Source organism: Amblyomma americanum, chromosome 3 (genome assembly GCF_052857255.1).
Source record: "Amblyomma americanum isolate KBUSLIRL-KWMA chromosome 3, ASM5285725v1, whole genome shotgun sequence".
NCBI classification, from domain to species: Eukaryota; Metazoa; Arthropoda; class Arachnida; order Ixodida; family Ixodidae; genus Amblyomma; species Amblyomma americanum.
Genome location: NC_135499.1, coordinates 148,496,333 through 148,510,801, shown reverse-complemented (window position 1 = coordinate 148,510,801; position 14,469 = coordinate 148,496,333). Strand labels below are relative to the sequence as shown.

Genomic DNA, 14,469 nt, shown 5'->3' with positions numbered 1-14,469 from the left:
GCACCGGATTATGCATGGATCTGCAGGCTTAGACGACTGCTATATGCAAACTACGTCGGCGCTGTCACCTTACGAGCCTTTTACTTTTTTATTTATCCTAGTCTGTGTGCCGGCGAAGCAAACCTGCAGGGCAGCAGAAAGAGAGAGAGGGGGACGTTAATGGCAGGCAGTGCATACATAGGGTTGGCACTCTGTGGGTCGACGACACTCAAAAGCTGCATTGATCTGACTGACCCGGTGCCTGCGCGAATATATTAGAGTGCGCTTAGGGCAAGTACAGTGCATGAAAGCCGTCGGAATTTTTTTTCCCGCCTGTTTCAGGAATTACAGTTGAAAATAAGATACGCGTCCCGAAGAATATTTAAATCGTCAGAAAACCAGGACCGTAGGCGCAGCTTCGTATACATACGGAGCTGTTTTTTTTTTCGTCTGGTGATCTGATGCAGCTGAAAAATGTATTACCATTTTTGTTGTACAACACATTACAAATAGAACAGTCGAGACTGCCCGGCCCGTATGCTGATTCTGCACTCAGACAGCACTTTTTAACGTCTGCACTAAGAACACTTCCCGCGCAGATTCACTTGAAGTGCGTCACAACCTGCACCTGATATCCGCCCCTTTCTTTAATTCATCTGAAAGAAGTAAGAGCGGTTATTTGAAGGGATAAAGTTGAACTACCTAGTTTGTTGCATAAGCCTCGTTGTACGCTGCGCTCTGTGCAACCTGAGAAGCGCCGTGTCCGCCTACTAGCGTCAATTGCATTATATTCTGCTTTATTTTTGGAAAATCGTCTAACCAAACAAGCTCCTCTAGCTTCCCGTGACAACACCAGTGCGCAAATGGGCCTGATTACATGGTCGGAGCGAACAGCGAGACAATGTAAGGTGAGACGAGCAGATAAGGAGAAGGAGTGAAATGATTAGAAGAAGTCAATTTAGGTCCGTGCAAGCGCGTTTGTCGTATCCTTTGTGTAGAAGGTGCGTTACGGAGGACACGTGTGTTATATTGGTGTGACCTCAAGCAGTGGCTTTCTATAGGAATCCACTTGGGAGCTTGTCACGCGCAAGTCAAAACAGCGATGAGCTGTGACGTCACAAATTTGAGAGAGCAACGCCCAGAGAGATTGCGTAAAGCTCCTAAATCTGCTAAGAGCTGTGTAGTTGCAGCTATGAAGTACAGCTGTGGGGCAGCTGCACATAACAGTTCTCGACGTTAAAGGGGGTTATAACAGCGTGCGGATCCAAAAAAGGGCAAATTACATGTTAATAAGGATTTCGAAGCGAACTTGGAAGAAAGGACGTGAACCACTAGTCAGCAGAACGCAATGCTTAGTCTGTTATCCTTTGTCTTCAGTGATCATTTAATTCATCAAAACCAGTGCACTGCTTCCGCCATACGTCCTCAAGTATTATGCGCTAAAAAGGTTGGACACAAACTGTTGTCACTGCACCCAGTTATTTTGCAGGTATCGTCCTAAACTAATGCGGAGCAAAGCAGCTGAATTATTGGGAAGCCGATAGCAACGGACCGGTATGTCGATTGAAGTTTAGCATGAGTCAAAATTAATACAAAAACTCTCACGTACAGTGGAACGAAAGAAACGCTTTGATTCGCAACGCTAAAGATGGCAGTGATGCTTAGCGGAGATTTATAAGGAAGATTGATGCTTTGTAACACAGGAGTCTTAGTTAAAGAATACAAATGTAGCGCAGAATTTTCTAACATCGTTACCTCCCCAAGCTGTACTTACCATTTATTAAAAGGGAAAACACATTTTTTTTGCCAATATCAATGCACCGGCAAATTCTAACCACGTGAACGTAGGAAACATGCTCTTTCCTAGTCTGTCAGAGACTCTTTTTCATCATTCCTGTAAAGATTGTTTCATTGCACTGAGGGATTGCTATGCGGCACAGCATAGCATATTTACTCGTATCTGTAGTGAAGAAAGAGGCATGCGGAAGATGTTTTAATTGGCCCCTTATATTGCATTCATGTAAATGTGCTGTCCGGTCAGGTGCAGCATAATGTTAATTGATTACATATTAGCAATAGATAGGGGAGAGCCCTGGAGTGTAAACGAAATGTGAACACATTGTCTCCGACGGCTACCTCTCTGCAAGGTAGCTGCGACAATCTATGTTGCGTCTAGAAAAAGTTAAAGTAGCCGTCTGTAGAATATAATGTGTGTTTCAGTGAACACGCTCAAAAACACCTAAAGATAGGGTGCTTCAATTGGAAAGAAAAGCTTTTTGGGCGCACACTCTCAGCTGCGGCAGCTGTTAGTAACTTTCAAAATCACACTAATTAGCCATCTCGTTAACTAAGATGTAGTAATTAAATTTTTAATCAACACATTCTGGTGATAAGGAACATTGGCGAGTTCGTATCCTTAGGCAAGACAAATCCTGATTAGTTTTTTGAGACTAACAGTCCGTCTCTTAAGAGCCCTGCAGCGAGAAGTGCAGAAAACAACTTTTTTTTTTAGAACACATGGCTGAAACTGAGCGTAACGCGAGCCCAGCAAGGAGCCCTACGTAAACGCGACGTCAGCTGGTGACGTGTTGCACTGACTACAGCGCCAAATTCTAACTGCCTCCGCTATTGTACCCGGTCATACGCTTTCCTTTTCCCTCAAGAGAAAAGTATACAACAGCTGTGTCTTACCGGTACTCACCTACGGGGCGTAAACGTGGAGACTAACGAAAAGGGTTCAGCTTAAGTTGAGGACAACGCAGCGAGCTAGGGAAAGAAAAATGATAGATGCAACGTTAAGAGACCGAAAGCGGGCAGAGTGGGTGAGGGTCAAACGCGGGTTAATGACATCCTAGTCAAAATCAAGAGGAATAAATGGGCTTGGGCAGGGCATGTAATGTGAAGGCAAGAATACGGCTGGCCCTTAAGGGTAACGGAATTGATCCCAATAGAAGGTAAGCGTAGCAGGGGGCGGCAGAAAGTTAGGTGGGCGGATCAGATTAAGAAGTTTGCGGGGATACGCTAGCCGCTGCTGCCAAAGGGCAGGGTTAATTGGGAAGACATGGGAGAGGTTTTTGCCCTGCAGTTGGGTAGTCAGGCTCGTGATGATATGCTTTTCTGTTTCGTTGCATGGAGCAAAAAAAAGTAGTCATCGCCATGTACGAGGCCTTTATTTTTGACAGAAACGATGCGAAAGAAAGCGTACACCAAGGCGCAATAAAACAGCGAGTTCGAATTTCGCACTGTAGTCATTGAAAGACGTCATCAGCGGACGTTGCGTTTGCACTGGGATTTCTCAGCGCCCAACTGCAGGCACAAATAAAGTTTGCTTCAATCCAATTGAATCTGCGGCTCGTGCATTCAGTATGATTTGTGCGAGAAAAAATCACCGGATTTCCACGCGCTGCAAGGCTTTAGAAACTGAGTTATTCTTCCTTTTAAAAACTCGCCTTTCGCACTAGCCACCAAGTGTTAATATTAAAAATTATTTACTCATCCTTAGTCAGTGAGGTAGCTAATTAGTGTGCTAATTTAAGTAACTGACGTCCGCCCTGTCTGACATTATGTTCCTGAAGAGGTTGTCTTTCGACTTCAAACACTTCATTTTTGAGAGTTCTTGGAAGTGCTCGCTGAAATAGCCACAGTAAGGCCTTATTCTGCTCCGCTCTAATGGTATTAAAGTTCCAGAAGATGACAGTGCCGTTTTTGCTATTGAAATTCTTGGGGCTATTTTGAAACACGTAACACCTCAGAAACCGAATAACCTTCATGTCGCGGCCAGTTTCATTGCGAATGTAGGCAATAGGAACAACAAAGTTCAACGTATGTACTGATATACTATATACATCCTATACATATACATATACTATATACTATATACATATATACTATATATATCCCACCTCGGGGTATATGCTAAATGTAGCCCATCAAGCTGTTCTGACAGCAGCTTTTTTTTAGGCTGCTGCCATGTTTGTGAAAAAAAGGAAAATAAACGATTTGATTTCACTCGATGTTATTTACATACATTACATATGTTAACAGCAATTCATAATAAAACCACTTTAATTTCTGTCGAGAAATTCGACGTGAATGGATTTGGAATGAGTTGTTTTCGAAAGCGTTTAGTTCAACATAGCAATGTGATTTTTTTTTTCGTTCCTTTAGAGCTTTACTGTTCCCTTCACTTACAATAATACTTATTTTTTTTATGTGCGTCTGCAGTGATGCGAGACTTGTGATGCTCAACTTAAGTTTCAATCCTGTTCGCCGTCTCTGGTACGCAAAATCTAAAAAAAGACTATGACTGCATGGGAATAAAGAGGGAATAAGTGTGCTTTAGCACACTCAATTTTGTAAAAGAGAATGGGCTAAAGGAGAGCTTACACCTTTTTATTTACTCCTTTCTGTTTATAGTGCAGCCCCAATAAGGAACCTTCCTTTTCATAAAGAAAAAAGGCACCGATTTTTGATTACGCGTGTACAAAAAGGTAGAAAAGAGGCAAGGAATCTTGCTCCTGCCGTTTTTGCAACGCGTTATTATCTTCGTAACCAGAATGTTAACGTAGCATGAGCTCCAGTCCGAAGAAGTGTTTCAAGCTACAAAATCTGGACTGAACCCACATTATTCGCTCTATGTCTACGCACTTCAAAGAATCTTTCTTTTTAAATAATGACTAGGTAACAAGTGTAGATAAATCCACAAACTCGTCAAACGTTAGAAATACGTAATATGTACTGGATATTAGAAAACCATTGTTGAAACCTTTTTATTGAAGCATTTGTTCATCATCAAACAAGCAGCGAACAACACACATGGAAGCACGGAAAGGCTCCTCCATTGCCACGCGCACGCAAGTATACGCACGCACGTCCGCACACACGCACGGACACACGCACACAAGCACACACAGCTATTTCTCGCTCCCTTGTAATGTACCTTCGGTTTGCTCGTTTAATTAACCGCCGACAAACTCACGTGCACTCCCTCGTAATTTTTTATCGCGCCTTCATTTAGGCTGCCTAAAGAAAAACGTTCGCAACAAATCACATAAGAAATAAAGTGCCCGAGGAGAGAGCACCGGTTTTAAAAACTTACACCTAGCGACACATATTTACTAGGCGCCAGCGGATACGTAGTCGCTATCAGGACGCGCGAGCAGCTGCAATATTGCACGCATACATGTCTTCAGGCGCTTTGTTTACTACGCGGAAGGAAGGAAAACTCCATAATAAGGTTGCCGTTTAGATAACAGCTCTGTTTCGTGCCTCCCTTGACGCTTCGCACCCTTCCAAATGGAATTTCTCGCTCGCCGAACTGGGTTTAAAACCCGTCATTTTTGTGAACTAAATACAGAGTTTAAAACTGAAAACTACTACTCGTTCAGTCAATGCATTTGAGAATTCAAAGCCGTGAATGACATTTGGTAAATCTTTCGCCTGATTTGTCCTATAACTTAATTAAATATTCATTCGAGAGCTTCACTTTCAAAACATGTTTTCAAAGAGGCCAAGTTGTGCGTCCAAATATATCTATTTCAAAAATATGTGTTCTAGGAGCTGTCAATTGTAGTGCCCGCCAGCATTGTGGACATTAGGATTCTTAATAGCAGCAAAAATAAGATATTGGGAGAAGCGTAACAAGCTGCGGAATTGCAAATTAACATTGGAAACCTGCGCAGTAAAAAAAATTCCCAATGGGACGAAGAAAGAACTTCACGGAAATGCAATATCTGGCACCGTCATTGGCACAAAGTTTTACTTTAAAAAGAAACGATGCCAGTAACGATGCAGGTGTTACATCGACGATTAAATATAATACATCACATTCCGCAAACAGTAATTGAAATATAACGGATGAAATCAATATATCATCACAAGGACGAGATTCTGGAGGATGTAGCGGTATAAATGCCCAGTATGCAAAAATCAATGGCATTGATTTTGCATTAAAGTTCATTTTACTTTCCTATATGTCCTCGCTGAAGCAAATTGGATGCAGGTAAGAAAAAGTTAAAATCACTGCACAGCATTATTAACGAATTTGCATGTAGAACAGTGATCTACGCGGTCGAAATGAATGTCGGGGCCGTATGGCTCCTGATTTATTTTTTGCAACATGGTTAACTGAAGAACATCAAAAAGTAATCTGGCTTTTCTTAAGCGCTGAGTGTGAGTTCACGTTCACTGTAAATAAAAAGACTACCTTTGCACTGTTTCTTCACCAGCGCGGGAGCAAAAGCAGCCTCAGGTGTTTTTGCCACTCATGAAGCCTGACGCAATGTCGCATAATTTCTCAGTAGCACAATACATTGTGATTAGCGCGACGCACACGCGACGTTTTCACGCGTCAAATCAGTCTTTCCGCAGAGCACTCTCAAATTTAGCCTGAAGGACGTTGGTCAGCCGTTATGAAATGTAAAGGTTGTTTCCTTAATCTGGTATTTATTGTCCTTTTTTTCAGGTTAAGATGATTACCGACAATACCTGACGTGCCTTTCGCAGGTTGTTTGAAAGAGCATAGCCCCCGGCTCTGCAACTTTGTTTTCTTCGCGACCAGCGGACATTGTAACGCAAAGGTGCTTTCAAACAATGGCGACCTTTGAAACTGGAATGTTGAAATTGCTCAAACTCGATGGTTCGCTGTTTTCGTTGAGCAGTAATGGGCCGCCTTCAATGGAGTGTCACAAGCGACCATCTGTCTTTGAAATGTAGAGATCAATGGCCCCGAGACCGCTACGCTCTTTGACCCTTTCAGTCCGCTGAGCTCCCCTTCCCTCCCAGCTCCCTTCCTCTCCTACACACCAAATGTCGCAAAGACAAAAGAGCGAATTACGAGCCAGAAGAATAGGCCGGCAAAAAGATAATGGAAATAAACGTCTGCCACGTGGACAAAGCTTCAAAACCTCATTGAAGCGATTCTTCCCTGTTCAGTTCTTCCGCTTATTTTTATACACCCCCCCCCCCTTTTTTTTTCTCCTACACTGCTACGCGTTTTCTTGAGGCTTGTCTCCCACCTTTTTAAATGCAGACTGTGAGCGCCTTCGCCAGTCTCGTTCTCTGCGTCCACGTGTGTTTCCACATAAAAAAATAGTAAGTCCGCCTACACGGCGGCTTTCCGCACGCATTGTGCCACAGAGAAAAGGTGCATGCCAGGCAAACAGGATGATTTATGTTTCTCAATGTGTTTACCGGCCGACGGCGTGGGTGCGTGGCGTGGAACTAATGGCAACATTGAGCTCCCGGTCACGCCTGCAGACCTGTGTGTGGGCGAGAATGTGGTTCAAATGTATGCTGAATGATGGAATCTTGCTGCAGAGAGGCCAGTCTCTCCTTCCGCGTACCAAAACTCGGTAGTGCTTTCTGATTGTTTCGGTCAACAGCACGTTAATAGAAAGGAGGGCAACAAGCTCCAAGTATATGGTTGATGTAAGTACATAAGCCCGCCAACTTGGTTGTGAAGAACAAGGTAACAATGTCTGAGAAGTCGACGTGCCAAGTCGGCTGACGCCACAGGTACGAAAGCTATCAACACACAGCCGCTCAATGATTTTTCGGTCAACATAAAAATGACAACGGCTGAAAAAAAAAACGCATAATATTCATACTAGCTTTCTTAAAACAGAAAGAGAGGGGTGCTGCCACGGGGGAAACAGTGTGCATGTGCTGTAAAGCAGGACATGGCTCTCATATACATGGGTCAGCAGCGAACCTGAGGAAAGTTGGAAGAATGCCTGGTCGTCTGCGGCGCCAGGGTGTTTCCTAGTCTTCACGTGAATATTACAAGTAATGAACCCTTTGTATGGCCGCTGAATTTGTTTCCTGCAGTTTTTCCTTACGAACTTGAAGAGCAACCCGCTGATTTTTCTTCACGACGCTGGAAATCAATTTTTATTATCTGTTCAAGAACATATATATCTGCGGATTCTCATCTCCTCTGATTTGAAATGGGACAAACATATGTCATATATTTCATCGTAAGCAGTTTCCACGCTTTTTTTGCCATAAACGATTCATCTCGTCCGCTTATCCCGAGACCGAGTTACTGGCATACTGTTCGCTTTTCCGTTCCCTACTTGAATACACAATCCTAATTTGGTTTCCGTACACCAGAAAAAAAAGTTAATTTAAAAAATATACAACGGAAGGCTGTTTGTTTTTTTTATTATAAATATTAAAGTAATCACTCTGCAGCGTACATCTCGAACAGGGTAGGTCTAACCACTTTAGTAACCACGCGCCTCAAGTTCAATGTTTTTCTCCCAAACGGTGCTCCGAAAAATATATTAATATATATTTAAGTCCCATCAGCTGCAGGAAATATCACAACAAAATAATCATAACTTTTAGTACACTATAAACTTCATAAGGGCAATTCTTGTTCTTCCCGCAAGCATTTTGAGGTTGGAATGTCTTACCTAACAATGTCTCTAGTTCTCATTCTCTTAGTATTTTCCTTTTCTAATCTGTCATAAAAAATCGAATAAACCGTTGTACTATTGCATTGCATATATATCTTTTTCCGAAATTTTAATTAGCGCCTTTTTGTTGTTTTGTGCCTGCGTTATAGTTATGTGCTTTCTTATGTTTTCAAGATGTCGCAGAATTTGGTTATACAATTTCTTCTGTGTCAATAATTTGCTCGCGTGAACTTCATTCTGTGAGTTCGAACCATGATGTTGCCCACCAATTCTGCAGTAACCTCAAAAAAACAGTAGCAGTAGTCTCCAAATGAAATAAATAAATAAGTGCGAAGTTGAGATAGAAACGCGTACGTATGAGTCACAAAATTTATAATGTGCTGCAAATGGCATTAGGTTGCTTTAAAGCTGAGATAAAGAAAGTGTGTGGGTGAACTACGGTAACTGAAGAAGCGAGAGGAAGAGAGGCAGTAATAATGGAGATGGTTTGGAGCTAGAGTGTGAATGAGGCACATGTGCAGCGACAGCATAGTGTTCTTCGTACGAGGTGTTAGTTGCGAGTGACCATGATTTTCAAGCAATTGGAACCCCGCACAAAAAGGCGTCTCTACTGCATTGTGGAACGGGGTGTGGTTAAGCGTTATATTCTCTTGCACCGAGACCCCCCCCCCCCCATTTTTTTTTGTATTTACGTCACGGTACAATTGAACTGTATTTGAAACGTTAGGCTGTTGCCATGCCTTTGCTTTCCTGATAGCCTCTTCTTGCTTCAAATTTGCTTGAAGTTAATGAAGAAATTCTTACGGCAAATGGGGCTGAATAAAAGGTCCGGGTGCACAACTTCTCTTTGCTGAGGGGCCACCTTTTCTTGCTGCTCACTTACTAAGCCTACCAAGAATGGCTGCACCTTGACAAGCACGGTCTTATTAGTGCTGGCGCTGTTCGCTGCCCCAGGCAGCCCCATATGCCTGGGTGCTCAGTTAATTTTATCAGGCTTTGATGTTGTTGTTTTTTTTCGAACAGGTGGAAAATTGCGGCAACATCACAATTCGAGCTGAGGCCCCCTGCACGCAAGGCGGATACTTCACCTTTGCGCCATTGGTCAGCCAAGTTCAAGACCAGGAGAGAGGTTCAAATAGAAACATATAAGATTGAATTAAGTGCATTTGGGTGGATCTGGGTGAAACGGAGATCGATCAGAGAGACCCTTGTCTACGCAATCAGGCTGACAATGATGATGATTGGCGCTGCTGTATTTTCCTCAAGCGTAACTCGTAAGCCAAGGATCTAGCAGTGCATTAATGATGACGATAACAGCTGTCAAAATTAGTGCGTAATGCTGCAGCATTCAGAGAAGTTTGAGCGTGTCTGCGTGGCTTCTTGACCCCTTCTGTGTGGTGTTCTCATTCCCGCTAGCTACTGAGAAGAAAAAACATGTTTATTTCTCTATTGTTTAATATTTTTTATTATTTATTCATTTCTTATTGTTTCTTTCTTTCTTTCCTTGTTTGTGTGTGTGTTTGAATACACGCATCTTGAAGTCTTCAAACGTGCAGGGCTGAAGAGAAAAACGCCGTAATGAAGATCGAAATCTACGCCATCAACGAGAATGACGCAACTCGGGACAAGCCAGGGCCTGTCCCGACCTTCTCAATGAAAGACTTCCGCAGCTTTGACATGTACGAACTTGGAAGAGGCGGCTGCACAAAGACTGTTGTCGACGCAATAAAAAAAAATGAAAATGAAGCGGCGCAGCTGCTGGCGCTCCCTAGAGTCGCAGCTTTTCTCGGTCCCATCCAGCCCCCCCCCCCCCCCCCTCTAAAAACGAGGTAATTACGCGCCTGGCACTACCACGCTGAGAGGATAATAATGGCTTACAGCGATCCTGCGCCAGCAGGCACTGAGCGCGGCGATGACGAGGGCATATGTGTACCCGCAACAGCACGCCCAGGGTCTTGTTATTAATTATGCATTCATTTATCGCGCTTTTCGCCAATAAATAAAGGTCAGTTGACGTATGCAGCGTTCAACGCCCGTGACAAATGTCAACCGACCTACCGAGGAGTTCTTGCGCAGCATAATTACATAATGACACCGCTAAGTATACCTGTGGAAGGACGTCCACGCACCTTCCCGTTTCCCCACTAGAGCGCGCTTCACCCGCCACAACGCTGCCGGCAACAGCACTGTATTGAAGCTTCCTGTCTGACCCATCTGAAAATTTAATTGCCTGAATTCGGGGGGCCAAGTGAGGCGATTTTCCGTCCTTTGGTGTCCCGGCACCACGGAATTTTCTGTGTTGTATTGTCAATGGGCGAATAAACTCAAACTCTGGGTCTTTAAAGGAACACTAAAGGGGATTATTAAGTCAGGTTAAACTATTAGGTTCAGAGCACCTGACAGTAATTATGTCATTATTACCGAAAAGAACACTTTTATAAGCCAGGACATTGCGTACAAGAGAAGTACACGTTTCGCCACCGCTCGATGATTCGTGCTGCAGCGACGAGTGACGTAGTATTCGTGAACTTTCTGGGGAACGCTATTTCGCTGTCTCGATGCGCGACTACCGTCGAAATTATCGTGCAAGTGGCGCCTTCTCTTCGTTGCAAAGATTGCAAAGATGTGATATGGAAATGACGTCGCAGTAGTTCGTTTTTCGCAGGCGTTTTGAATCTGGAAATGTTTGGTAATTTTTATTAGCGTTTTTTTTTTCAGCAACGCAGTCACCTATCAGCATAGAAGAAATTTTCCGCTACAGTTCTAGAGGAATAATCTATCCGACCGGCTTAGATATTTCTCTCTAATGTCGCCTTAACATGTGCATGCTGATGTTTTACTGAAATCTGTAACCGTGTTACCCTCCTGCAATTCGCAATATTTTAAGGCGAAAGCCTTTAATGGCTCATACTCCCGGTCGAGATCCTGTCAGTTCGTTACATCGCCAACCGAAAGCACGACAACGGAAGTGACGTCATACCGTCCGTTACGCTCTTCAACTCGGTAAGGAAAAAAATTAGCTGCGGTTCAACTACTGCTGAACCTGGTTAGAGAGCGAAAGCTGCAGTGTATCGGGTAAGTAGACGCGGCTTGACCTCTGCCGTTGTGTGGGTTCCGCACACTGGATAGGCAACGCGCCTACCCTGGCAGGTGGCGGTTAAATTAATGGTTTATCGCGAGAGGTTGCTTACCCAATGAACGCTGCGGCTTAGTGACTTAGCTCGGCTATGCCAGGATATACGTAGCCAAAGGCAAGGCATAGCATGGTTAGCCTTGGCTAATCTTGATTGCAAGTCCAGCTTAGTCTGGTTGTCTAGCTATGTTGTTGTCGCATTAAAGACGACACAACTGTGGTTGCGTCGCACGCGAGCTATCCTTTTCAATCCACCGACATGTTATCAGGTATGCGACGCAGCTGGCGAGAGCAACGACGAGGAACGCGGTGTGACGTCATGCCAGATGGCGCGGCAAGCGCGCAAAGCACAGTAACCGTCTCACGTATCTCGATGGACATCCGAACCTCGCCGCAAAGGAACGGATAAAGGAGGGAGGGAAAGAAGAAAGAGAGAACTGAAAATTGAAAGTTGCATTTTGAGGAAAGGCACAGTGCTGCGCAGCGGCGGAACACCTGTGGCTCGGTGTTACTAGTGGCGCATGCGCAATTGTGACTAGGGAGCGAGAGAGAGAAATGCGCCGTGTGTCCTCACTGCTCCTCGCGCATGCGCAACACGTCTTTCCAGGAATCACGCGAAACTGCTCAACTTGCGGAATTGACGCCTGTCTCAAAATTCTCGCTGGAAACCTGTACCGCACCCTTCCCTTACGGCGCGGTTCAGGTGTGTACCGAGATGCGCCATTTTTCGCTCACGGCTAAAGACGCCGACGACACCGGCTATTCTGCGACAAGAGCTCCTTAACGCATTCGCGTTAATATGTGTGTGCTAGATGTAATAACGGAGATATTTGTCAAATCTCTCTTTGGATTGTACATTTAGGCCCCGGAGGGCCAGCCAAAAATTGCCTTGGCCGACGGTATTTCACGTCGCCCAGGCGGGGCATTGGGAAAAGTTTTCAACTAGCAATAGTCGCTCCTCAGCCGAGACTTCATTGGATGCGACACTGCCTCTGCGCAAAGCTGATGTGAAACTGGAAGCACCAGGTGGTCGTTCTCATCATGCCTGCCATGTTCTCAAGTTTGTGACGACATGTCACTGGATGAAACTGAAAAAGAGCTTTCAAGAATGACAATATGTGCTCGTATTTATGGCTTCCGACTGCACTAAACACGAGCTTTTTAACTTAAACAACCTAGTAACGGTCACTTTCCGTAATTATTGAATAGAACACGTTTCCATACATTCACTATTCGTATTCCGCAGCGTTCCAACAATCACGCGCTTGTGTTTCTTTCGTTCGCATTCTGTTTTCTTCGCTAAAATGAACTAATCACGCGCACAACTTGGACACATTTCTTATTGTGTGAGTAGTTTGTACATATTACTTCTGCCCCTATCCTCTCTTCCTGTCCCCTCACCTCTTTCATTTCATTTCTCGGCTTTCCACGAATCGCGCGAAACTGCTCAACCTGCGGCCAGTAAAGCTTTCGCTTTAAAAATCTTTGTGCACGATTGGATTCGAACCACAATCCTTCCGCTCCGCAGCCTAGCGTGCTTACTACTACGCTACTTCCTGCCAATTCATATGTAGTTCTCCTTGTCTAGGAGGCTGGAGAGTGCGGAAAGGCGTCGAATTGGACGGATGCCTCCCAAACGCACTCCATAGTCTCCGGCATTTAAGATTCACAAACAATTGTGTACATAATCAACATCTTAACCACACATCAGTGACACAAGCAGCAACATCGCGCTAAAGGCTTTCGCCTCACCGCACTTTAGTTCAACAAAGTGCCCCCCCCCCCCCCCCCCCTGAATTTCTTGCTCGATTTTCTCTAATTTCTCGACGAGTGCCTGGTTCTCTCTTATTAGTCTTTCTATTTTGTCCGCAAAGTTGCGAAGGAATGAAGTCACGGTATTCAAAGAACATTTCGAGCGATTTAAATTGAGCTTCATTTTGTACAGAGCAGCTGTCCACGTCAAATCTTCTTTCTGTGATGACCTAGCAGTCGGGGAGTTCTATTAGTTTGCTCGTACGTCCCAAAATAATCAGCCTCAACTTCAATATATATTCGAGCTTCCTTTCTTGAAAGGAACTGCGCCGTTCAGAAAATGTGAGATTTCCTATCTAATCCATCGAAAACGTAGAATCAGTAATCGCTCTCTTTTTTTTTTTTGACTGTCTGGTATGGTCTTTCTGGAAGCACGCGTTTAGAACAATCAGAAGCTTCGTTCACACTGTTGAAGTGCGCGCTTCCCGAATCAATCAAAAATTTTAAAATCTTTTGTCTGAAGTTTTTCGTCAGATACACTCTTGATATCGATTATTCAGCTGCACTTTGCTGCGTTTAGAGTTTTGAGCGCCTCTACCAACCAGGAGGGAAAATGCAAGCCCACCCGGGTACTCCCGGCTGAAACCTGCTTTTGTTTCTGAGGTTTTACTGATGGGTTTGTGTGCACTCTCAACAAAGCGCAGTACTTCTTACGTGAAATCAGGATTGATTTGTATCAATTTGTTTTCATCTTAGGAGTAACTAGGGCGCTTCCGAAAAACAGTGTTTTACAACGGCCCAAAAGAACGCACTTCCACGAATGATCAAAAACGCATATTCAGTTTTAATACCTGCTTTTCAGCGAAAACAACACCAGGCGATGCTCGAAGAAACTATATTAAATTTATTCCCGAAGGCTCTTAATATAAGGATTGTTTATCCAATTCTTGTTTATTCGGGTGCGACACCATTTCTTCTTGAGACTCCTTAGGCGCCTTAAGAGACAACTTGCTCGCTACAACTTGGCAAATTCTTTTTATTAACGTTATATAGATGCTCGGTTATTTTGCCGGCAATACGATCGTCGGTGTTTGAGCTGACATTGAAAGCCCTCGGCAACACGCCGTGGCGATTTTAATCGAAATGCTCCGGCAAAAATATGAATACTGTCTGCAACTCCCATTC

General features: G+C 44.1%; 1 protein-coding gene and 1 non-coding gene across 7 annotated transcripts in view; both read right to left on the bottom strand.

Moving 5' to 3' along the window:
- LOC144125147 (calcitonin gene-related peptide type 1 receptor-like) overlaps nucleotides 1-14,469 on the bottom strand; it is a 309,750-nt gene that overhangs the window by 132,968 nt on the left and 162,313 nt on the right. The window lies entirely within an intron of this gene.
- LOC144126441 (U4 spliceosomal RNA) lies at nucleotides 12,395-12,536 on the bottom strand. The gene has a single exon (XR_013313492.1). It is a non-coding gene; the product is annotated as a U4 spliceosomal RNA (small nuclear RNA).